The sequence below is a fragment of the Pongo abelii genome, chromosome 7, assembly GCF_028885655.2.
Source record: "Pongo abelii isolate AG06213 chromosome 7, NHGRI_mPonAbe1-v2.0_pri, whole genome shotgun sequence".
NCBI classification, from domain to species: Eukaryota; Metazoa; Chordata; class Mammalia; order Primates; family Hominidae; genus Pongo; species Pongo abelii.
This window is the reverse complement of record NC_071992.2, coordinates 104,389,412-104,415,446: the sequence shown is the minus strand read 5'-3', so window position 1 is coordinate 104,415,446 and position 26,035 is coordinate 104,389,412. Positions and strand designations below refer to the sequence as shown.

Below are 26,035 nucleotides of genomic sequence, written 5' to 3'. Positions count from 1 at the left end.
TTTAAATATTACTAGTGTCATCATATTAAGGAGACAATCTGAGGCATTCCTACCAGTCACGGTCTGCAGGATGGATCCCACATTTCAGGAGTCTAGTTGAATAGTTTCCTTCAGTCTGGTTGAAAATGGAAGTTCCAGGATAAAGGAGACACTTTACCACCAAAAAAGTAAACTTTTATTTATATTTGCTAATTATTGAACATCTGTCCTGTTTTACAAGGGAGACATATTAGTATTAATGCCTGGGTAATGCTGTCTTTTTCAGGACAAGTATTTTCTTTCTCAAATTTCATATAGTCTTTTCTTATACTTTAAAGAGTACTTTAAAGAGGAAGATCAGCTTCTATCATTTTGAGATGGCTATTTGTCACACATGTTTCTTTCCTTCACCATATCTCCAGTAACTTTTAATGTTAAAAACTATAGCTGAGATGAGCATTAACCCCTGAGTGTCAAATGCTACTCGTCATCAAGTGAGAAGGACACATTAGTGATTTCTGATGAAATGCTTGTAATACTAGCTTTAAAGAGAGCCAAGGAAGTTTGTTAAAGTCAGTATCTCCAAGTTTTGGTGTAAGCCCTGTCACAGCTTCCCTGCTTTTTCAGAGGACAGAAAAGTAATTTCTGAAGTACTAGCCACTACTCCAACCCCTGTGTCATAAATATCTTAAATTTTGCTCACCAATATAACTACAAGGTGTAAACACAGACATCTACGTGTTGATTTGTTACACCTTGTAGACAAATCTATACTCTATTTTATAAAATTTTATATTTTTTAATGTAGCCTTTTTACAAAGCAGGGTGAAATATGGCTCTTTAAATCATGACTAGTAAAAGTACATTAAATTATCTGTGCAAATGTATTAGAGCAAGATGGTTTATGAACAATTTTGACTCTTCATATATTTATTTCTATTTATTATTGCTAATAATAACAACTACTATTTGGAGATGCACTACAAAAACAAACTTATTCATTACATAATCAAAGTTTGAGCCATGGAGAACATTTTTGTGCTTAAGAAGGTTTCTGTTTAAGAGGATTTATTTTGGGGGGCAATGCTTCCATAGTAAAATATTACAACTTTGCCACAAATGTATTGTATTTGCCACAGATGTATTGTAGCAATAATTTAAACTGTAAGTTTGCAAAGATCACATACCATTCTCTAAAATATGACTAAATATCTTTACAAGTATATGCCTTCCAAACATGAAAACTCAATGCAGCAGAGAATGTCCCCCCAAAAATTTGGAATTGCATATGATGTGTCTAAGGGTGAATCTATTAATGCTCATCATATTCCACTCTGCCGTCATTTTATAACATAGTGGAACATTATGCATTGTATTATGCCAAATTTGAATTTATTGGGTTTTTTTCCAAACATCAGACTAAGACTGTGAATGATGTTTTTCTTGAAAAGCTATTCCATTTTTAAAATATTTTAAAATGTGTGTTATCTAAAATACAGAAGGGCTGCTAAATTTTCGATTTATTTTAAACAAGAGGTATTTTCAAAGCCAAGTAAAAGCTTGTTTAACCCATGACAGCTTTCTTCTCTTGCTGAAAAAGACCATAAGTGACTATGATTAAGTTCCCTGAATGTAAGGAAAAAGTTAATTTTACAATCCTACGCTGAAAAAAAGTGTCCACTTATGTCATTAAGCTTTACTCTTTATGCCTATGTAATTAAAAATAATACAAAAATAAGAGCTTATCATATTGACCTATGTGAAAGTTTTAATAATTCTTAAATTTGCTATTTCAACATTTATAGCAAAATGGTAACAATGCATTTAAATTAACGTGTATCAATTTTAATCAAGAATTTAAGAATATGATATAGTACACAAACATCTTTACTAAGAAGTTTATAATACTAAAGATTCTTAAGACAATAGAATAAAAAATGCTTTAGAGAAAAATCAAGTAATCTTCCAGTATCTCCATGGATTAGATGTAAAGCATTCCAGGATAGTCTGTTTAGCTCTCTTACTTTTAAATATCTCTTGGCAAGGAGATTTCATAAATGTCTTTAATATTATATAGTCTTCACTTAGCTTTTGGGTTTCACACCTAGGATATCTAACTCTAATATGATTCCTAACTAACCTACAGGTATTCTTCTACAGCTTTTGATGTGTTACTCCACATAATTGAATAAAAATCTCTATGTGTGAAGTGATTAAATAACAGATGATATCATAGGATTTCCCAACAGAAGATTCTTTGGCTGGTAATAATTGTAGATCTGGTATATTTTTAAAGAATATTAGCTTCTTGTGGAAATAAATCACCTTTTGACCATGTCACTGGGTAACTGGTGATTAAGTACTTTCTACTCATTGTTCTCCATAGCTCAAACTTTCATTATGTAATGAATAAGTATTAAGACTTTACATTGAAATGTGCCTAGATTTGAACCTAATTTCTATTTAACAGTTTAACTGAGCTTGGTTTCAATACATATAAGATGGGGACAATTATTCTTATCTCCCATGACTCCTATAAGTGTTAAATATGTTAATCTTAGTAAAAGTGCCCTGCATATTATTGATATACAAAAAATACTCTGAACATTTTTCTTCCTTCTTGATGTGTTAGGAGGGGAGTTGAGGCCATCTTATCAAAATCAAACTCTCTCCTAAGCTAGAATTATTTATATTTCAAAGAAAAATGACATCAATTCAATTGCCTACCTCTTCCTTGCAGGCCCCTCAGAGTCTGATTGTTAGTCTGCACACTATCTGACTTCAGACCACATACACATATTTTAAGTAGTCTCAGTGCTTTGTAGACTACACCACAGGAATCACATCCTACTGTCATTGTCAATTGTGAAATGTCTCCGTGAGTGCCCTGATAGGACAGGGAAGGTGTATCCACACATTCACTCCCTTGAGGGAAATTCTCAGTTGTAGACTCCCCATGTGCTCAGATTTGTCTCATCAATATATATAGATCTTTTGCCCTCAGACATCTGGACACTGCAGGATGGCTATGAAGAACAGTTTAATGTGAAATATAGCAAACGTATTTTGACATAGCTTTTTTCTTTCCAAGTGAACCTCCTCATGAAGAAGAAAAGAGACTTAAGAGTGAAGAATTCTTCTAGTAACCAACTCTATTAGTTCAGCTGGCCTAGAATATGTCTGAGAATAAACAAGACATTTTAAAAGCATATTGAGCCAGGCTTGGTGGCTCATGCCTGTAATCCCAGCACTTTGGGAGGCAGAGGTAGGCAGATCATGAGGTCATGAGTTCGAGACCAGTATGGCCAATATGGTGAAACCCTGTCTCTACTAAAAATACAAAAATTAGCCAGGCATGGTGGCACACACCTGTAGTGCCAGCTACTTGGGAAGCTGAGGCAAGAGAATCACTTGAACCCAGGAGGCAGAGGTTGCAGTGAGCCAAGATTGCACCACTGACTCCAGCCTGGGCAAGACAGTGAAACTCCATCTCAAAAAAAAAAATAAAGCATATTGAATATTTATTGCTTTTTATTTGGATTTTGAAAAATAAAGCTGCCTTTGATTATATTTTACTTTACTGTGGTGTGAACTGTTTTTGAAGACAGCTTTGAGTCTTATTCACCTTTGTGTCACTGGAGGCTAGCACAGTGCATGGCACAAAAAAGCATTCAAAAGGTCTCTGTTGGATAAGTAAACAAATAATTGAAGTGCAGAACTGAGGTAGGAGGCAGGGCTCAACTCTGAATGCAGGGCTCAGACACCAGGCCAAGTAAGTGAGGACTAGCTAAAACAGGGTTGCGGGTGGTGGAAACAGCTTTCCATAAGGCACACCCACCAGTTTGCCATGTCAGTTTACCATTGCCATGGCAACACCTTGAAGTTACCTCCCCTTTCGATGGTAACAACCTAGAATTTACTATCCTTTTCCTAGAAATTTCTGCAGAACCTGCCCCTTAATTTGCATATAATTAAAACTGAGTATAAATATGACAGCAGAACTGCTTTTCAGCTTTGGACACCCTACCTAAGGGGTAACTCTACTCTGCAAGGAGCAGTACCTCTGCTGCTGCTGCACACTGCTGCTTCAATAAAAGTTGCTGTTTTAACATCACCGGCTAACTATTGAATACTTTGCTGGGTGAAGTCAAGAACCCTCCAGGACTAAGCCCCAATTTTGAGATTTGTCTTCCTTGCATCAGAACTTATAAGAATATCAAATAAATTCATTTATTGATGTCTTTATTTCTCATCCAACTGTATAATTAAAAGTAATCTACAACCTTGAATCACCTTTTTAATTTTCTTTCAGTTTGTCCAAGCTGAAATTAATATCTCCCCATTGTTCCCACAGCCTGCCTTTTCCTACTAACCAAAATTAGAAAATAATAACACCTGTTATTGATCTGCATATTTTACCTCTATATACAACCATTTCCATTTAATTGTACATTTATTTTTACTCTTTGGCTAATACTGTTTTACATATTAATTGAGGAATGTAGGCTTCTTTATGAAGACTGTAACTCTATTTTCTATAACATAATATGTAAGACTTTTCTTTTGACAGAGACAAAGTAGTTCCATTCATGGTGACAATGAGTATCAATTCTTTCAAAGCACTCTTCTGAATATTTCAGTAGATTAAAATGTAAAGAATGTATAAAAGCTGCTCTCAAGTAACAACAGTTTCATAGAAGTTATAAGAAGCATACATTAATATATAAATATTCTTGGTGTTGAGATTTGAAGTGATAGAAATCTGAAAATCAGAGGAGATAGTCTAAGCAGAGAAAAGAGGCATTTACAAAGATTTAAATTTAAGATGCCATATAATAATTTCAGCAAACTATGATTAACATAGTTTGCCCAAAGAATAAAATGTACATGTTTCAGTAGCTTGAGAATTTGACACACCAAGAGATTGCAAATATTAGCATTAGGCAAGTTATACTTTAGCCTTTTGTGTTCATGTCCCAGTCAATAAGTGAAAATCAAACTTCATTCATTAAAGCTAAGATCAAGATTCATAAGAAGAAATCCTGCTAAAATTACTTTCCACCTCCTACTCCTCATTTGTAGGTATTGTGATTTCTCAGTTTAATGTTTTGTTAGCAAATGAATAAAGTTGTCAAAGGGGGATTATGCAATTAATGACACATAAAAAATAAAGCCACACGTTTGCATTTTTTACAAATTATCATCTCAAGCATTGGCTACAGTGGGTAAACTCCTCAACATTTTATTTTTTATCTAAGGAATGATATTGACAATAAAATGCAAGTGATGCTGGGGGAGCTCAGCATGACTGGCTCCAATTTTGGATAGAGGTAGGCCAAAGGGACAGATTAATATCAGTTTATATATGAGAAAGGAGGTAATTTTTGAAGAGTTGGAAAATGTTACTCAACTTCAATGTAATTGGCAGAAAATTGCTACAGGCTTATAGTATTTGCATGAGATTTAGCTTTTTAGAACAAGAAGCATATTGGAAGAGGTGAGCAAATTAGAGTGGACAAATGAGGTCATTCTACTGTGACTGAGACAATAAAATGAATAGAAGGCAAATGCACTGTGTGATACATTTCCTCTCACACAGACAGCTCTCCAAAGAGCTCATTGATTTAAAAGAGGTGAAACCATGTAAAAATGTAGAGCTACAATGGCCATCATAGCTGTGGCAGAATATCCTTTATTACCGTGTTTCTTGTAGTTAATCCTTCATTGCATGGCATGAGCTATGTTGTTTATTTAGCCTACTAATTTTCAGTTACTGTATGCAGCTGTATTACAGAAAGAATCCAGATTAAGCAGTAAGGTCATTTCCTAGCTTCAGCTTAGTGAAAGTGTACATGATCAATTATCTTCTGTCATTTAGAGCAGCCAATGTCCCAGGCTGTTTTATTTTATTCTAGAAAGAAAAAGAAGTGATGTGTCACTGGAATAGGCTGCACAAAACAGGTGGAACAAAATAATGTTAGCAATGAATGGGAAATAAAAAGCATAAATTGGTATTTTACATTTTATGATCATACTCTTTCACTCTTTCACATAAAAATAGGCCCTGGTATTATTATGACCATTTATTATCAAAACCTTTAGAGGACATCTTCTATGTGCTAGACACTTTGTTAGACTTTAGGATGCAAAAATAAACAAGATATAATTTATGCCTGAGGGAAGTCTACTGAATAATGAGAGAGAACATGATGCTATATGTGCTATGAAATATTAAATGTAAATAAAACAAGCTTTAAAGACAAGTCTTGGTTAAATTTTGACCCTGTCACTTTCTATCTTAAAGAACTTGAGCAAGTTGCTTAGGCTTTCTGGGACATTTTCATCTATAAAGTGTGAATAAATAATATAACTGGTGAAGAGGCCTATTTTGAGAAGACAATGAGATTAAAGATCTGGATGGGTCTCTAGGGAGGACCTGAAGGTAAATACACTGACTTAGAAGATACAGGTACATAAACAGTAAAAAAAAAAAAAAGTATGTAGGAGAACACTATAATTAGAAGAGAGGAAAATGAAGAATACAGCCAGCTCTGGATAACAGCAACATGTGTGGAATGGGTGAAACAGAAGAAGCTGGTACAGAATAGCTAAGAGAGGGCTAGGTGTGGTGGCTCACACCTGTAAAATCCCAGCACTTTGGGAGGCCAAGACTGGCCAATCACTTAAGCGCAGGAGTTCAAGACCAGCCTGGGCAACATCGTGAAATCCTTTCTCTAAAAAAAAATACAAAAATTATCTGGGTGTGGTGGTGTGTGCCTGTGGTCACAGGTATTCAGGTGGCTGAAGCCAGGAGGATTGCCTGAGCCTGGGAGGTCAAGGCTGCAGTGAGATGAGACAGTGCCACTGCACTCCAGCCTGGGTGACAGAGTGAAACCCCATCTCAAAAAGTAATAATAATTAATAAAACGAAACAAAATGGTGAAATCCTTTCTCTAAAAAAAAAATACAAAAATTAGCTGGTTGTGGTGATGCAAGAGAAATCAAGGGAGAATCATTATATATTACAGGAACAGAAGCTAAAGGAGAATCAATGGCTTTGACTTAAAGGCCAGATCCGTGAGAAGAAACACTTGATACCCAGTTTCACTGCTATTTATTATTAAAGATGACTATTCAGATGTAACATGGGATAACAGAATGAGCACTGGACTAGGAATCAAGAGTTACTACTCCCTGTTTCACTTGAAACTTATCTCATTCTTAATTTCTCTCATTCTTAATTTTTTAACTTCTCTCATTCTTAATTTCTTTACGTATAACCATGGGATGACAACCATTTCTATAATCAGGCTTATCAGGAAAAATGTCAGATAAAATATGTAAATATGTTCCATAAGTGGTAAAAGACTATAGATTCAAAATATTAATGATATTAAAAATACAGTATAAACAGTAAAATAAAATGTGACATGTTCCAAGATATTTTTTAAAGAAGTTCATTTTTAGTTCATAACTGAAAACCAACACTATCTGTTGTTTTAGTTTAGGTTATTTTTTCAATTTCCTCTTCTCCTCTTGACCCTAAGATAAGACTTCCACTCATGCATACTCTTTGAACACTGCTGATGCCACTGTATTATGAGCAACCAATAAGCCAGTTGCCTTGAAGAGGCAATCTAAAACTAATTTCAGAATTCTTAAAAGATAATTCAATACGTTCAAATCTAAAACAGAGCTGTTTGAACCAAATAAAAAAATATTTTATTGTTACCCAGAATAAAATGGAATTTTTAAGTTCCAAAACATCCATTAGGAATTTCAGAGGAATTAAATCAAACACAAATTACTTGTGGGAAATTGACATGTAAATAATATTCAAGTCATTCCCTTCAAAAATGTCATCATCTGCCTCATACGTTATTTCAATTTCCTCTTTATTTCCTAATAAAGTTTAGAAGTTTCTTCACTGGAGTTTTATTCCGTTCATGAAGGAGTCTTATTTCCATAAGATTTCCAAATGGATTACTATTGGTATATACAAGCTATTGATTGTTCTGTATTCAGCTGGGAAACAAACATCTTAGTGAACTCTTTTGTTACTTTAAATAGATTTTCATTTTATTCCCTTGAGTTTTCTGTTTAGGCCATCAGAAAGTCTTCAAATAAAGATAACTGGTTTTTGGTTATGAAAGGTTTTAATTCTTAATATTTATTGTCTATGCATTAAAGAAAATTTTATGACAACATGAAATAATTGTAATAGTGGCAGTTATCTTCTGTTTTCTTTACTTGTATTTATAAAAGAATCAAGATGTACCACTTTCTGAAGTTGAATGTATTAAGAATCTGCATCAAATGAATAAAGCCATATATAAGATTAATTAAACCTAAATGATAATTTGAAAGTGAAATTAAACAAGTGCTATGACTTGAATGTTTATTTCCTCCAAAACTCATGTTGACATTTATTGCCATTGTGATGGTATTGGGAGGTGGGGCCTTTAAGAGGTATTTGAGTCATGATGGCTCCGTCTTCATGAATGAACCAATGCCTTTATCCTGGAAGGGGGTTCTCCCTTTCTTGCTCTCTATCTCACTCTCTTTGTTCCCATCCACCATAGAATGATGCAGCAAGAAGGCCCTTGCAAGATACTGGCTTGTTAATCTTGGACTCCCCAGTCTCTAGAACCATGAGCCAATCAATTTCTGTTTATTATAAATTTCAATCTGTGGTATCCTGTTATAGTAACACAAAACAAAGACAATGTGTAAGTTTTCATGAAGAATATTTAATAGTGTTTTCCAAATTGTAGAATTAATATAAAAATCATTTTATAGCTAGGTTGTCAGGATAACAGTTGACTTAAGTGATATATAAATGTATAGCTTTCTGATGTTACAGCCTGAGCTTAAGCACAGCATTATGTCATGCCTTTAGTCTCACCCATACCTGATTTAGATGAGACTTTGGACTTTTGAGTTGATGCTGGAATGAATTCTTAAGCGGCTATTGGGATGGAATAAATAATATTATTTGTGAGAAGGAGAGGAGGTTTTGGAGCCGTGAGTAGAATGTTGTTGTTGAATGTCTGTCCCTTCTAAAACTCATGTTGAAATGTAATTGCCATTGTGATGTCACTGGGCTGACACAGCAGCTTCTTCTGCTGTGTTGTGCTATTGCCCTCATCAATAAGGTTCCAGATGACTTGCTGTTGTGTCCAGTTTCCAAGCCACAAAATGGAAAACTGAAGAGACAGGAGGAGCACAACCCTTTCCTTAAGGGCTTGCCCTGGCATGTAAATTTATCATTTTATTCATCTCTGATTGACAGAACTTAGTTCCATGGCTGCACTGGCTGCAAAAGGGCTGTGGAATATATTATTTAGCTAGTCAGACAAGTTCCCAGCTTAATATTCCATTACAATATATAAGAAGGGCAAAACAGGGATTGAGACTCAAGGAAGATAGCTACCAGTATTTGCTAAAATCTTATAGTATTTTGACTTATTAATGAATGCTGATTTTTTCCCCACATTTTCTTGAAACATTTGCTCTCTTCTACGGTCTGAATGTTTTTGTGCCCCTCAAATTCATAGTGAAACCTGACCCTCATTGTGACAGTATTAGAAGGTGGGGCCTTGAGGAAGTCATTAGGTCATTAGGGCTCTGCCCTCATGAATGGAATTAGTGCCATTACACAAGACACTCCTGAGATCTAACTAGTCCCTTTTGCCATGTAAAGACATAGTGAGAAGGTGCCATTTGTGAAACAGACAGAGAACCCTCATCGACACTGAATCTCCTGGAGTCTTGATCTTGGATTTTCTAGTCTCTATAACTGTAAGAAATAATTTTCTCTTGTTTATAAGTCACCGAGTTCATGATATTTTTGTTATAGCAGCTTGAATATACTAAGATATTCTCTATCAGCTTCATCTTCAATTTAGCCTGTGGCAACCAGTGTCTCAGAGAAAAGATAATAGTGTCCTAAGTAGGAGGGAATGCATGAGTATGGTTTTTTGAGTTTCAAACACTGAAAGTTCATTGCATTAAGCTTTTTCCTTAAACAATATGTGTAGTGCATATAAATATTTGTCACACTGAGGAGGAGCTAGGAGTTAAAGTGAAGTGAAAGAGAAAATAATACACACCCTATTTGTGGAAGGAAGTAGAGAAGAGGAAGCAGATTGACAGCATTTCATATGTCAGCATGTTACTCCTTGATCCTAAAGAAGCTATCAGATTCTATAGCTGTTTCAATAATCTCTGGCATAGCACAGAACTATTACAGGTTCTGAAAAATATAATTACATCTACTATCAAATCTTCAACTTTACATTGTCAAAAAGGCCAACTTCCCTCACCCCAGCTTCCATCCAATTTAGTTCTGGACTCTGCAATTTGGGAAACCAAGTGTGTTTTGTTTCTTTTTTTCCACCTTTCTCTTTAGTAACTTGAAGATACGAAAATTCTCATTTACCAGAAAGAGAAAACACAACCACAACCAAAACTTGACAAGTTGCCTGCAAAATGTGTGATAATAGCAGAGAGTAACACTATTGAAGTTTAAAAGAAAACCAAGAATTTGAACAGTTGCCCAGTGCATGTTAATGTGCTGTTCTTTTTGCCATAGCTAATTTCTGATTTATGACAAAATCTGTATTGCTTGAGGCAGTTACTTAAAATCGCATTATAGTGATTACTAGGAAGTCTTAGAAACTAAATATAAAGAGTATTAACAATAAATATTGATTGCAGCTGTAAATGAATGTGTGTGAATTTCATTGCCATTTAAGAAAAGAGAGAGATTATATGCTCCAAGAGGTTGGGTGGAAATTATACAGGTGTTAAGTTTTTCATCTGATTTTTGACTGGACTCATGTTGCATCATTTGTTTATCACTGGTCATCTAGTTCTAACTCAAAAGTTTAATAAGCATCTAAGGATTAGTCTATTTTTACTCATCTTTTGTTAAATGAGATGAATTTTGCTACTATATTTGTTTCTTCACACTATGATTTAAAACACTTTTGCTGTATGAATTATTGAATGTTAAAAGATCAGTCACACAAACACAGCATGTTCAAATGACTACATTAGAAAATATAATATTCTATCTTTTTGATAAGTCTTTTAAATACTATAATGCATTTTTTAATTGTGTAATTTATATTTTTATGATTTATTGATTTATTCAAGTTTGGTCAGGTATTAAGAAAAATACTTTGTAAAGAAAAGTATTTAATCCTAAGGAACACCAGTGAGTTCATCATATCTTTCTATTAGTAGTATATTGTATTTCACATCTCCAGTAATGGCACCTCTTCTGTTCACTTTTGTTTCATGCATTTTAAGCTCAGTTATGTCTCTTTCTTCCCTTAACATCCTACTCCCCCATAAGTACCTATACCAGTGTATTTAATACATATCCTTATCTATGAATTTGTCCTATAGTATATGCAGTTTTTGTGGGAAGAGGAAGTATGGTTTCAAATTTACATAAATGTTAATGTTTTCCAAATCTGTTTCTGTTACCTACCTTTATCATTCATCAACATTTTTGAGATTTATATTGTTCTACAGATAATTAAATTTTTGTTTCCTACTGCAGCTAAGTGTTCAATACTACAGATTTTCAGCACTTTACTGATCCATTACTATAATGATTGATACCCAGGGTCACCCTCAATTCCCAGCTAATATAAATAAGGCTTTAGTGAACATCCTTTCACATGCCACCTTACAGACCTATGTGAAAACATTTCTAAGCTAAATACCCAGGAATGAAATACAGGGCCTTAGAGGATGCAAATACATGGTTTTATTAAATTCAGTCAGGTTGGTCCAGTACAGCCTCACTAATGTACATTTCCCAGTTCAGAGCTCCCACTATCAACACCTCCAAGAGTAATTATCATTATCCAACTTTCCAATACTTGTCACATTATAAAGTAACTTCTCCTATTGTTTAACTTATTTAATTTGTACTTCCCTAATGAGTTAAAGCAATTATTTATATACTTGTCAGCCATTCAGGCTTCCTTTTTCATTTTTCTCTTGGATCTTCACTCTTTTTGGTGATGTGTAAGGTATTTTTTTGTAGTCTACATATTAGTAACTTGTTAGTTTTAAACATTGCAAAAGTCCTTTCTTCATGTCATAATCTGCCAAATTTATCTGTGGAATTTTTGTTCAATATATATTGTTATTTTTGATGTAGCCAAACCCATCATTTTTAAGCCTTAGAAAGTTTACAGCTTTAAAATCTTAAAAAATTCCCCCCAACCTTTAGTCAGCAGGATTATGTTCCTACATTTAAGAGAAGAAACTTCACAAAGAGTCTAAGGTAATCACGTAGGAGTTTACATCTGTTTTCAGATTCCATTTATTTACCCAGTATAAAAAAGTTCACAATAATATTTGTGAATATAATTATATTAAATCTATTTAAAAAATCATGCACTTAACCAGGTAATACAAAATAATTCAATGAGAATAACCATTAAAATATATGAATAAAATAACCAAGATTTTCTTTTTCTTTTTCTTTCTTTCTTTTTTTTTTTTTTGAGGCAGAGTCTCACTCTGTTGCCAGGCTGGAGTGAAGTGGTTCAATCTCGGCTCACTGCAACCTCCGCTTCCAGGGTTCAAGAAATTCTCCTGCCTCAGCCTCCCAAGTAGCTGGGACTACAGATGAGCACCACCACGCCCAGCTAATTTTTTTGTGTTTTTAGTACAGACAGGGTTTCACCTTGTTGGCCAGGATGGTCTCAATCCCTTGACCTCATGATCCGCCCACCTAGGCCTCCCAAAGTGCTGGGTTTACAGGCATGAGCCACCGTGCCCAAACAAGACCAAGATTTTCTTTACGTATCAATGGTAGTTATGAAAAAAAGTGATTAGAAGAGGCCAACAAATGCAAAGCAGTATCTTTAGATGCTTGAATGTGTTCAAATTATGTCCTCTCACTTCAAAATTAACCTGAAACCTAAAAGGATGATTGGAATACAAGCAAACAGTATGAGGGATATTGCAGAGCCTTTGTAAAAGCAAGTTGAAGAAAAAGTAGATGTTCATTTGCACAGAGATGATCATATTCTCATTCCTTACCAATTGTCAAAATTTCTTCTCTCCATTAGAATATTGGGTATGTACTTACTCAATAAGTATGCAAAACTACTAACAACATTTAGTGGTGGTCATTTTCCTAGCTATCCGTCATTGACTTTCTATCTATTGGTCCAGATTGAGTTCATATTATTTAGAGTAGGGGTCCCCAACCCCTGGGCCATGGGCCAGTACCAGTCTGTGGCCTGTTAGGAACCTGGCCGCACAACAGGAGGCAAGCAGCTGGCTAGGAAGCATTACTGCCTAAGCTCTGCCTCCTGTCAGATCAGCAGCAGCATTAGATTCTCGTAGAAGTGCGAACCCTACTGTGAACTGTGCACGGAAGGGATCTAAGTTTCATGCTTCTTATGAGAGTCTAACGCCTGATGATGTGTGATGGGCCAGGTTCATCCCAAAACTAAAACTGTCTTCCCCCTGCCACCCATGGAAAAATTGTTTTCCACAAAACCACTCCCTGGTGCCAAAAAGGTGGGGGACCACTGATTTAGAGCTTCTAAAATTATTCCTATATTTTTTTTCTTATTCTCATTTCCAACACTCTGCTTGGATGAGCTCCACACCCGTAACTGTCAACAACCACCCATGCATAATCTCCCATTGCCTAAAATCTCTCAGAACAATATATCCAGCATAGGTGCTATTTCCTTTGAAGAACCTCTTTAAATCTTTCCCTTTTGCTCTCCCTCTGGCTCTTTCTCTCTAACTCTATATCTCTCTCTCTTCCTTTCCTTTTTTGACCCCCAAAACAATCTCATCCCTATCTGATTGCAGATCCCCTTAGAACCCATAATTTACTTCCATAAAAATATTTATAAAAATGAATTTTAAAGAATTTTCTCTCAGAACCTAGATATGAAAAATATTATACAAGTATTACACTTAGTTTGATGGTTGATATGTTTTTTTGTCAGTTGGGGGATGCAGATGGGAAGCAATATGAAGAGATAAAGAGGAATACAGGAAAATTCCATATTTTCACATCTTTGTGTGACTGTATTTAGCCTGAAGAATAATTTAACTCCAAATTTATTATAAAATGTTATAAAATAACATTTTATTAAAAAGTGCTATTTTGAGACTATATCATTTCAAATACAAATTTTTGTCATAAGCCTTTAGTAACTCAAGATTTTTTAAATTTAATTATCTTAATGTATGTTGTTCAAATTTTGAAAGAAAATTAGAATGGAAAAAAAAGAAAGTAGGGCCCCAAATGACAATGCTGCATTTCTTGATACTTTTCTCAATTTTTCTTGCATGATAGTGATTAATGATCCCTGACTTTGGCTGTCTCTTATCAAGTTCCTTCAGGTTCTGATTTAGAAAGTGAAGCTTAACCTTTCTACTCTTGATCAAGGATATGGAGAGCCTTCTGGATAATGACAGACTACAAATGAGAGCTCCTTAAACTGGAAAGATAAAAGCTGAGAAATAAGATAACGACTTTTAAAATCATGAAGTTTATGGATGGGGTAGACATAAACTTATTCCCAAATTTTAGTCTACTAACATAGAAGAATTCACTGAGATTTACTTAAAAATAACAATAAAACTGTTAAATTGCAAGTCATCTATTTATACAGAGCAGTAACAAGTAGTTCATGCACGTAAATAAATTTAAGGAATTTTAGATATATTCATAGAGGATAAATTTAGACTTATTCATAGATGATAAATCTGGATTTAATTAACAAAGTAAGGTAAGAATATTTAGAAATATATGTCTAAATGAAGAGATAAGTAAATTGGGAAAATTTCCACTTCACCTATTCACAAAATATCTGGCTATATAGAACATTTTATTAATCATGACAAGCATGTTACCCTTTATAAAAATTGTATCTTTGTGCTCTGGATGTTAGATGTGAGGTCTAGAGGTCTGGATATGATAGATTTTTTTCCATCTTGCCCTCACATATCCTTGGTAGAACTCTACATGCTCTTGGAAAGTGTCCCTCCCTGTCCCCAATAATCCCCTCCCCAACCCCACTCACAACACTCATTGAGTCACCACTATCACTTGTACTACAACCACCAGCGTTAGTCTTCTTAGGCTCTTATCAAAAATAAAAACAAAAACAAAAACAAAAAATCCAAGATCCTCAGATCCTATTTAAAAAGTAAAAGACAGGCTGGGCATGGTGGCTCATGCTTGTAATCCCAGTACTTTGGGAGGCCAAGGCGGGCGGATCACTTGAGGTCAGGAGTTGGAGACCAGCCTGGCCAATACAGTGAAACTTCATCTCTACTAAAAATACAAAAAATTGCATGGGCGTGGTGGCCCGCGCCTGCAATCCCAGCTACTCAGGAGGCTAAGACAGGAAAATCATTTGAACCCGGGAGGTGGAGGCTGCAGTGAGTGGAGATCACACTATGCACTCCAGCCTGGGCAATAGAGCAAGACTCCATCTTAAATAAATAAATAAATAAACAATAAAAAGACAATAATACAGGAGTTATTAAGAGATAATTTTTAGGCAGCTAGAAAGGGTGAAAGTTCTCAGTGGAATTTTCCTTTCATAAAAAGCAGCTCAAAACCATTTCCCGTCTAAACAGAAAGCAGCCTGAGAAGTCAGGCATAGACATGCAAAGTAGAAGCTTTTATATGTAAATACTGGCAGCTGTACCTGGAAGCCAGGTACATTCAGTATGGCATCTCCTGCCCTCTTTTCCTTGTCTCCACGTTTACAGCTATCATGGCAGCCTCCAGGTAAAACAACCTTTGCAGGCATTATGGCTGCTGCCAGGTGGAGGCCGTATTTGCATAATAAAAGACTAGGTTGGGAGGGCCAGTCTTTTCGAGGGCTAGGTAAATAGCACACCTGGTCAACCCCTGAGCCCTATGTAAATCAGTCACCACCTCCTCAAGCCTCTGTAAAAAACCGATTGTGTTTCCTGGCAAATTGGAGACCCTGTTTTGGGTGACCTGCTTTCGCAGCATCAGGAAGCTTTTTCTCTATCTTTTCTTTTTCTACTAAACTTTCCACTCCTAAACTCACTCCTCATGTGTGTCCGTGTCCTGAATTCTTTCTCGACTGAGACCACGAGCCAGTGTTTATACTCCAGAAAATTGAGCCCTTTCAGCAATGCTGAGTTTACTTACTTGTCAATCAAGTGAACACACATTAGAAGAAGAAAGGCATTGAGTAGGTTAATGAGGGGGAAAGGGTGAGCTTTTTAAGTGCTAGAAAGATGAGGAGTCTGTGGTGGCTGTGCTTGTTAAGGAATAAAAACTAACACTCTATCAGACAAAACAGTCTACACATCTACACACAGTTGGGCTCAACGACACCTATTTGTTATTTGTCATGAAAAAGCCTCCAGTTAGGGCCACTAAATTTCTGACAAACTTGAAATAACTCAATTCTCTGGTCCTTTAATAACTTTATTTGTTTAGAACCAAGTAACCAAGTATGGAAAAACACCACATTCCATTTGATACCTCCTAAGCAAGGAATACACTGGTCTCCAGAATGAACCTGAAAATCCAGGTTACCCTGATTACCTGGCCTCTAATCTCCTAATCTGATCTCATCTAGCATATCCCCTCAACTTCCAAGACCCTCAGGAAATCATTGTCAATTCTTATCCAAATCTCCTATTCCCTGCAGGTTTTTGTTCATCTGTTTGGAAAGTCCTCTCTCTTTCTTGTTCAAACTAAAACCTAACTCTGCCCTGATGACTCTGCATCACTCCAGACCCATGAGGAGGTAGCTATTTTTTTCTTAAACAACCTCAGAACATTGGGCTTCAAAGTGTTCTCTAAGGTCACATTGCCTCTTCTAGTCCATTCTCCTTGTCCTCCAAAAAACAACAATAACAACAAGAAAACCCAGCTTTGAATCACATGTCAATAGGCCATGTGATAGATTGAGTGGTCTACCCCCATACTGGCACTGGGTTTGTCCCAGTCATTTGCTTTGCTAATAAAGTAATTACAAACATTATGCAAGTAGGCATTTGCAAATTGCTGACACTTGGGGCTTGCTCTATCTTTGTTTATGGGAATTTTACAACCACTAGAATGTGTAAGAGCCCAGGCAATTATGTTGTGTAACGACAGGCCCTTGGTAAAGTCATCTCATTGCCCATACAGGCCCCCGTCAAACTTCTAGATATTTCAGTGAGTTCATCTTACCCACCTCTAGCCAAATTAATCCAGAGCAAAAAAAAGAATTTCCTAGCTAATCCATAGAATCATGAGACATAGTAACTGTTTATTGTCTTAAATCTCTAATCATAGAGTGGATTTTTTTATATTGCAAAAGCTAACTAATAAAGATTACATCATCCAGTTTTCCTGCTAGACTGTAAACCCTATGAGGACAAAGATAAAATTTTTCTCTCCACTGCTGTAGCTCCAATGTCTAGAAAATTTTAGATGTTCAACAATTTCTTCTTCAATAAATAGAAAGGTTAAATATATTCTTAGATCAATATTGCCCCAAATTAAGTATTCAAATAAAATAAATATTACTTCATGGTTCACAGTTCCTAAAAATTAGAATACATAAATTTCCTAGACAATAATTTTGCTAAAGCTACAGCAAACTTAAATTTTTTCCAACCCTGTCTATTGCAAAATTAAAGTGGTAATGTGAATGATAACATGGTAACGGTAAATTATAATGATTATAACATTAACATCATATAATTGTTATTTATTGAAAATCCCTTGAATCCTCATATTATGCCATCCAATCTTCAAGTGAACTTCTAAGATAGACAATATTATTATCTCTGTTTTATTGAGGAAAAAACCCGAGCCTTCACAATATTAGCCATTAACCCCAAGTCTCACAGTTAGCAAGTGATAAATTATATATTCAAAACCAGAAATTTCTTAGTCCAAGGCATTAGTTATATTCTCTCTCTGAGTGAATCTTATTTATATTCCTGTTCTTAAAATAGTTTTTGAGATAGAAGGAAACTTAGAATAGATCTGATTCCATTTCTCTATTTAGTAGGTGAGGAAACAAAGAGCAATGAGGTCAGCTAATGTGTCCAAAAGGACATAGAGAATAATTTATTCAATAAATGTGCCATGAATTTAGAGACTAGTAGCAAGTAGATAACAAATGGAAAGAGAAAAGATGTTTTCATTTATTAAGATTTTACCATGTGCTGGGCACTGGATAGGTATAGTCATGTATGTAACTTGGTTTATTCCTCACAGGATGCCAGTTAGGTAAATTCATCATTTCTACTGATGAGGAATCTGGAATTCAGAAGTGACCAGAAGCAAAATAATATGTATGAAATTCAAACATACTTCTGTCTGAATTCAAATAGCATGCTTTGTCAGTAAATATACATCAGCTTGGAATTATATTATTTTTTCTGTATTTTTAGCAGTGTCTTTGGAAGAAAGGCAATTTATCTGAAAAAGAATATTATATTAGAAAGAAATCTCTGTGTAAGAAAACTAGGATCTTCCAATATTTTATTAGTTAAACTAGTGAACAAGAGGAACAGGGGTTAAGGCAAAAGCCAGGTCAGAGAAAGAAACATGTTGTTTTAAAAAAATTATTCAAAAATATGTTTCTGAAATAGAGTATATGTCAGCTGTGTGCAACACACATACTCTGTTTCAGAAACATACACATAAATACATAAACATATACATAAACATATAGAATATATAATCATTGTGTGTATACACATATATACTATTAAAACAGAATTCATTAGAATTTCACAATAGGTTTTCCACAAATGTCACTTTTTGTTGTTGTTGTTGTTGTTTTTTGTTTTTGAGACGGAGTCTCATTGGGCTGCCCAGGCTGGAGTGTTGTGGCGCGATCTCGGCTCACTGCAAGCTCCGCCTCCCGGGTTCACGCCATTCTCCTGCCTCAGCCTCCCGAGTAGCTGGGACTAGAGGCGCCCGCCACCACACCCGGCTAATTTTTTGTATTTTTTAGTAGAGACGGGGTTTCACCGTGTTAGCCAGGATGGTCTCGATCTCCTGACCTCGTGATCCGCCGGCCTCGGCCTCCCAAAATGCTCGGATTGCAGGCGTCAGCCACCATGCCAGGTCCACAAATGTCATTTTTCTGTTCCAGGATCATTGTAGGATCCCACGTTAATTGTCATGTCCCATAGTCTCATACATGCGCTTTTATTCACCCAGTGCCTTTAAATGTATTGTTCTTTCCCTCCCTTGACTTTTCCTCCCTTGCCTGCTTGGTGACCCTGTCATTTTTTTTCCATATAATTTCAACTTTTATTTTAGATTCAGGAAGTACATATGCAAGTTTTTATATGCTGATGAATATATTAAAACTATAATACAATTCACTCTTTTTTCTTCTGTAATAAAAATTGCTACAGGTTAACAATCTGGAAATTAAATCAAAGTTCTGCTTATACAGTACCCATAAGAAGCACAAGAATATCTTTTAAAATACCAGGAGGCACTTGTCTTCAAGACTGTACATGAAGGAGTGATTCACCTAGAAAAACCGGGCTTCAGTGGCCAGGTTCAGCATTCCATGTCAGTGATGATCATTTTACTGAGAAGGAAGCCATGGGATGGGCAGGTTCTTCTAAAGGTAACTGCAGCATTTTAATTACCTAATTGTCTACCTTCTGAACCAGACTGTGAGTTATTGAAGTGATTGAAATTAATAATTGATGAATGAATTAATTAATAGATGAGGCAAGGGTTGGAATAAAGTTACCAAGTGAAAAATTTAGTGTACTTGTAATATATGATACATCTTGGTCAGAGACAGGTCAGGATGATACAATATAGATGAAAACTTACAAAAATGCTTCAATATGTAACATTTTAAAACATATTTTACACTCAGTGAACCTTTGCTCCAGATACTACAAATGACAAAGAAGATCACAAGTTATTTTTAAATTTTTATGTATTAAAATATTATTAAGAATATTATCAAATTAAAGTTTGAAATGCATCCTATTTCCATGGGTTTAGAGTAGTGAAATATTAAAATGCATTTTAATATACTGATTAAAACAGCCCCAAACTAGATAAGAGTTACCATTTTACATTAACATAATGCCAACATAATTTCAATTTAAATACATTTCCATATCTTTTGATCAGAATCTTGTTAATATTCAAGTTTATTACCTCTTAACAGAGACTTATTCCATTTAGAGGTTATATGAATATGTTAGCTGTTAAGCATACTTACAACAGTTGAAATTTCTTAATTAAAAATTTTAATTGAAATACAAAATGTGCAGCATAGCAGTAGGCAAAGCAAGCCAGATACAATTCTTTTTGTGTGTCTTTGGCTGTTGTCTCCTTTCAATTACACTTGAGAACCCAGGAAGATAAGTTAATAACCTTTTCAGCTTAACTTCATTTATTCTAATAATTGTAAATGACATTCAAAAATGCTATTTTTTCTGGGTTTAATTCTAAAAATCTTTCCTCCATACCCTAAAAACCTATCTTCTGTGCTTTCTGAGAAATAGAAAGTGCTTTAATGGGGCAACCACCTTGATTACTTATTGGAAGTGATTTCCTACACAGCCTGGTTGCTATGAATCAGTATTCATGTCATAAAAAATATTAGACTATTTGGGGGAAAAATATCACTATAGAAATCTTTAACTAGGTTACTAATTGTATGCTATTAAAGACATGTACCACACATTCAGGATTTAAAACATTATCTTTTAGGACATACTGACAGGCAGTCAGGAAATAAATTTTTCAGTTAGAATGTGACCACCAAATACTGTCTTATTGACTGACAGTTCCATTATGAATTTAAGCTGGGGATATAAAGTAGTCAATTGAACTACACATTTATCATTACCTGCAGTTGTGGATAAGAGGAAAAGAACTTGTTAACATGGGTAGGTGGAGGTTACAGTTTCCAGGAGCTATTGATTTAGTTCTGTCTGCAACTCAATTACAATTGAAGTGTATGGGGGAGAGGGAGATTGGGAAACTAAGGCTAAAACAAAATGTAAGTAATTATTTAAAATACAGAAAATCATGGGCCAAATGTACAGCATCTGGGAACCTGGATTTAGTCCAAAGTGAACCTTGAAGACCTAGAGCTAGAGTTGCCATTAACAGACATGAAATCAGTGGCAAACTACTTAAATTTTTTAATCATTAATGTGTTCATCTGAAAAAAAAAAAGTGAAGGGGTTTTAGTAGTTTCACTAATGGCATGAATCAACACTCAAAGTGCTTAATTTTGTAAGGACCATGTTGGAATTCTTGTTTTATTGTGGGCTCTTAAAATCTCATGACACAAAGCATCCATCACTGGTAAAGCCTTAAGTTGGAACTGGAAACAAAGGACATCTTGAAATAGAGTAACATCAATAAATAAGAAAAATTATACAATTACTACATATAATATAGAGAATAAGACCTCAGCATTGAAGGTCATGGCTCAATATATAATCATAAATTAGAATGCAGAATGGAAAACTGACTGGGTGGACTAATCTATTGAAAAGGCAATCCAATTGTTTTTAAGTCAAGTCTTCAGATCTTCCAATGATATAAAGGGAAGAGAATACATACTTAGAAAGGTTGTCTTTTCTGTCCTTTAGGCTTAGTGACTACAGCACAATACCATTTCATTTGGTATGCCTCTTAAATTCCAAATACAAACAGAAACCACCAAAATGTATTCATCAGAATTGCATCATGAAACATATAGGATACCCTATATATTTTTCAGAATTTATTATTAAAAAATAAGTTGGAAATCAAGCACTGTAATTTTGTCACTGTCCTTGCTATTTGATATTATTTATCCTAGGATTATATGGCCTGAAGACCACTGATTATAACCATAAAATATAAAAGAATAACAGAAGGTATTCTCTCTTTCTTTTTCTCTTTCTTAATTAATCACATTATCCATGATATGTCAAAACCCAGAAAACATAAAAATAATCAAGATTAAAGTAAATAAAAACTGAAATAAAAGAGTAGAGGTATAAAATCATTCTTAACAAGTCCTGGACAATTGATAATGATGAAGTAAAACTATTCCAAGATGTGTATTATGATTCTTTTGTTTGATTTTTTTCACCATCAAAAGAGTCAATAACATAACTTTTATCAGGAGAGGAAAAAAATCAACTTTAGAAAGTCAAAAGTAGAGAAAAACTATATTTGAACTATACTATCTTATTGTTGAGATTTTAAGGACTCATTTGTTCCCTAAAATGTAAAACAATTCTATTCATTAAAAATAATTATTTTGATAGAAGGAACATACCTGAACATAATAAAAGCCATATATGACAGACCCACAGCTAGTATTATACTGAATGTGGAAAAACTGAAAGCCTTTCCTCTAAGATCTGGAGCACGACAAGGATGCCCACTGTTACCACTGTTATTCAACGTAGTACTGGAAGTCCTTGCTAGAGCAATCAGACAAGAGAAAAAAATTAAAGGGCATCCAAATTGGAAAGGAAGAAGTTAAATTATCCTTGGTGACTGCTGATATGATGTTATATTTGGAAAATCCTAAAGACTCCACACACACACACACACACACACATACACACACAAAAAACTATTAAAACTGATAAGAAAATTCAGGAAAGTTGCAAGTTACAAAACCAACATGCAAAAATTAGTAGCATTTATATATGTCAATAGTAAACAATGTGAAAAAGAAAAAAATGTAATCCCATTTATAATAGCCACACATACAATTAAATACCTAAGAATTAACTTAACCAAATAAATCAAAGATCTCTGTTATCAAAAGTATAAAACACTGAGGACAAGATGGCTGACTGGAAGCAGCAGCAATCAGAGACTCCCATTGATAAGATCCAAAACTCATGCTAATCCTACACCAGCAACTGAGATATTCAGGTTCTGTCATTAGAACTGACTAGGCAGCTGGTGTGAACCACAGAAAGAAAGGAACAGCAGTGTGGTGTGGCAGCTCACCTGAAAGCCACACGGGGGAGGGGAGCCCCTACCTCCAGCCAAGGGAGGCCATAAGTGAGCATACTACCCAGCCTGGGAAACCATGCTTTTTCTATGGAACTGTGCAACCCACAGATCAGAATATCCCATTTGTGAGCTCACACCACCAGGGCCACTGGGCTAGAATCTGCCTAAGCCTGCTGAGTTCCTGGTGGGGAGGGTAGCCATCATCGCTGTCTGTTGTCTAGGCTGGCTGAACTCCTTGCGGGAGGGGCAACAGCAAGCACTGTAGTTGCAGGGCCTCCTTGCAGGAACCCCAACAACTCCAGCCAGGGGCTCAGGAACAGAACTCTGATCTCCCTGGGCCTGAGCCCCTAGGGAGAGGGGTGGCCATAGTCTCCATGGTCCAGCAGACTTAGTCTTTCTTCCTGCTAGCCCTGAGGAATCTGGGCAGCCTAGATAAGAGAGTTTCCCTCCAGCATAGTACACCCTCTCCACCAAGGGACAGCCAAAATGCTTCATTAAATGGGGCTTGTTTCCCATGCCACCCAACTGGATGAGACACCCCAACAGGTGTTGTCAGACACTCTATACAGGAGTGTTCCTACTGTTACCAGGTTGATGCCCCATGAGGTTATAGATCCCAGAGGAAGAAGCAGGCACCCATCTTTGCTGTTCTCCAGCCTCCTCAAGTGACATCTCCAGGTGTGGGAGCAAATCTGATGAATAGGGCCTGAAGTGAACCCCCAGAAAACTGCAGCAGCCCTACAGAAGAGGGACCTGACTACTGAAAGAAAAACAAACAAACAGAAAGCAACAACGGTATCAACAAAAAAAGTCCCCACAAAACCACCATTCAAGGGTCATCAGCCTCAAAGATCAAAACTAGACAAACTCATGAACATAAGGAATCAATGAAAAAAACACTGAAAATCCATAAGGCCAGAGTGTCTCTTCTCCCAATGATCACACCACCTCTCCAGCAAGGGTGCAGAACTGGATGGAGGATGAGATAGACGAATTGACAGAAGTAGGATTCAGAAGATGTGTAATAACAAACTTTGCTGAGGTAAAGGAGCATCTTCTAATCCAATGCAAACAAACTGAGAACCTTGATAAAAGGTTACCAGAGCTGCTAACTAAAATAATCAGTGTAGAGAGAAACATAAATGACTTGATGGAGCCGAAAAACACAGCACAAGAACTTCATGAGGCATACACAATTATTAGTAGCCAAATTGATCAACTGGAAAAAGAATATCAGAGATGGAAGACTATCTTGCTGAAAGAAGGTAGACAGACAAGAATAGAGAAAAAAAGAATGAAAGCAAATGAACAAAACCTACAAGAAATATGGGACTGTGTGAAAAGTCTGTACCTACGACTGATTGGAGTACCTGAAAGAGACGGGGAGAATGGAACCAAGGTGGAAAACACACTTCAGGATATTATCCAGGAGAACTTTCCCAACCTAGCAAGACAGACCAACATTCAAATTTAGGAAATACAGAGAACCCTACTAAGATACTCCACAAGAAGATCAACCCTAAGACACATAATCATCAGATTCTCCAAGATCAAAATGAAAGAAGAAATGTTAAGGACAGTCAGAGAGAAAGGCAAGGTCACCTACAAGAGAAGCCCATCAGACTAACAGTGGATCTCTCAGCAGAAACTCTACAAGCCAGAAGAAAGTGGGGGCCAATATTCAATATTCTTAAAGAAAAGAATTTTCAATCCAGAATTTCATATCCAGCCAAACTAAGCTTCATAAGCAAAGAAAAAATAAAATCCTTTTTAGACAAGCAAATGCTGAGGGAATTTGTCACCACCAGGCCTGCCTTGCAAGAGCTCCTGAAGGAAACACTGAATATGAAAAGGAAAAACCTGTTCTTGCCACTGCAAAACACATGAAAATATAAAGACTAATGACTCTACGAAGCAATGGCATCAACTACTGTGAAAATAACCAGCTAGCATCATGAGGACAGGATCAAATTCACACATAACAATATGAACCTTAAATGTAAATGTGCTAAATGTCCCCAGTTAAAAGACACTGACTGGCAAATTGGATAGAGTCAAGATCCATCAGTATGCTCTATTCAAGAGACCCATCTCATGTGCAAAGACACACATAGACTCAAAATAAAGGGATGGAGGAAAATTTACCAAGCAAATGGAAAGCAGAAAAAAGCAGGAGTTGCAATCCTAGTCTCTAACAGAACAGACCTTAAACCAACAAAGATCAAAAAAGACAAAGAAGGACATTACAAAATGGTAAAGGGATCAATTCAAAAAGAAGAGCTAAGAATCCTAAATATATATGCACCCAATACAGGAGCACACAGATTCATAAAATAAGTTCTTAGAAACTAACAAAGAGACTTCCACTCCCACACAATAATATTGGGAAACTTTAGCACCCCAATGCCAACATTAGATCAATGAGACAGAAAATTAACAAGGATATTCAGGACTGGAACTCAGCTCTGGATCAAGTGGACCTTAACAGGCATCTACAGAACTCTCCATCCCAATCAACAGAATATACATTCTTCTCAGTGCTACATGACACTTATTCTAAAATCAACCACACAGTTGAAAGTAAAACACTGCTAAGCGAATGCAAAAAAATTGAAATCATAACAAACAATCTCTTAGACCACAGTGCAATCAAATTAGAACTCAGGATTAAGAAACTCACTCAAAATCACACAACTACATGGAAATTGAACAACTTGCTCCTGAATTACTCCTGGGTAAATAATGAAATTAAGGCAATATCAAGAAGTTCTTTGAAACCAATGAGAACAAAGAGAAAACATACCAGAATCTCTGAGATGCAGCTAAAGCCATGTTAAGAGAAAAATTTATAGCACTAAATGCCCACATCAGAAAGTTAGAAACATCTCAAATCACCACCCTACATCAAAATTAAAATCACTAGAGAAGCAAGAGGAAACAAATCCAAAAGCTACCAGAAGACAGAGTGGAACTAAAGTAGATAGAGACACAAAAAAACCCTTCAATAAATCAAGGAGCTAATTTTTGAAAAAAATTTATAAA

General features: G+C 35.6%; 2 long non-coding RNA genes across 2 annotated transcripts in view; one reads left to right on the top strand and one right to left on the bottom strand.

Moving 5' to 3' along the window:
* LOC134761951 (uncharacterized) overlaps positions 1 to 26,035 on the bottom strand; it is a 375,518-nt gene that overhangs the window by 85,416 nt on the left and 264,067 nt on the right. The gene's annotated exons all lie outside the window — the stretch shown is intronic.
* LOC129047471 (uncharacterized) overlaps positions 15,958 to 26,035 on the top strand; it is a 36,145-nt gene continuing 26,067 nt past the window's right edge. Inside the window, exons 1-2 of the long non-coding RNA XR_008509179.2 lie at positions 15,958 to 16,778; positions 19,399 to 19,619. This is a non-coding gene — a long non-coding RNA (uncharacterized LOC129047471). The remainder of the gene's footprint in view (positions 16,779 to 19,398; positions 19,620 to 26,035) is intronic.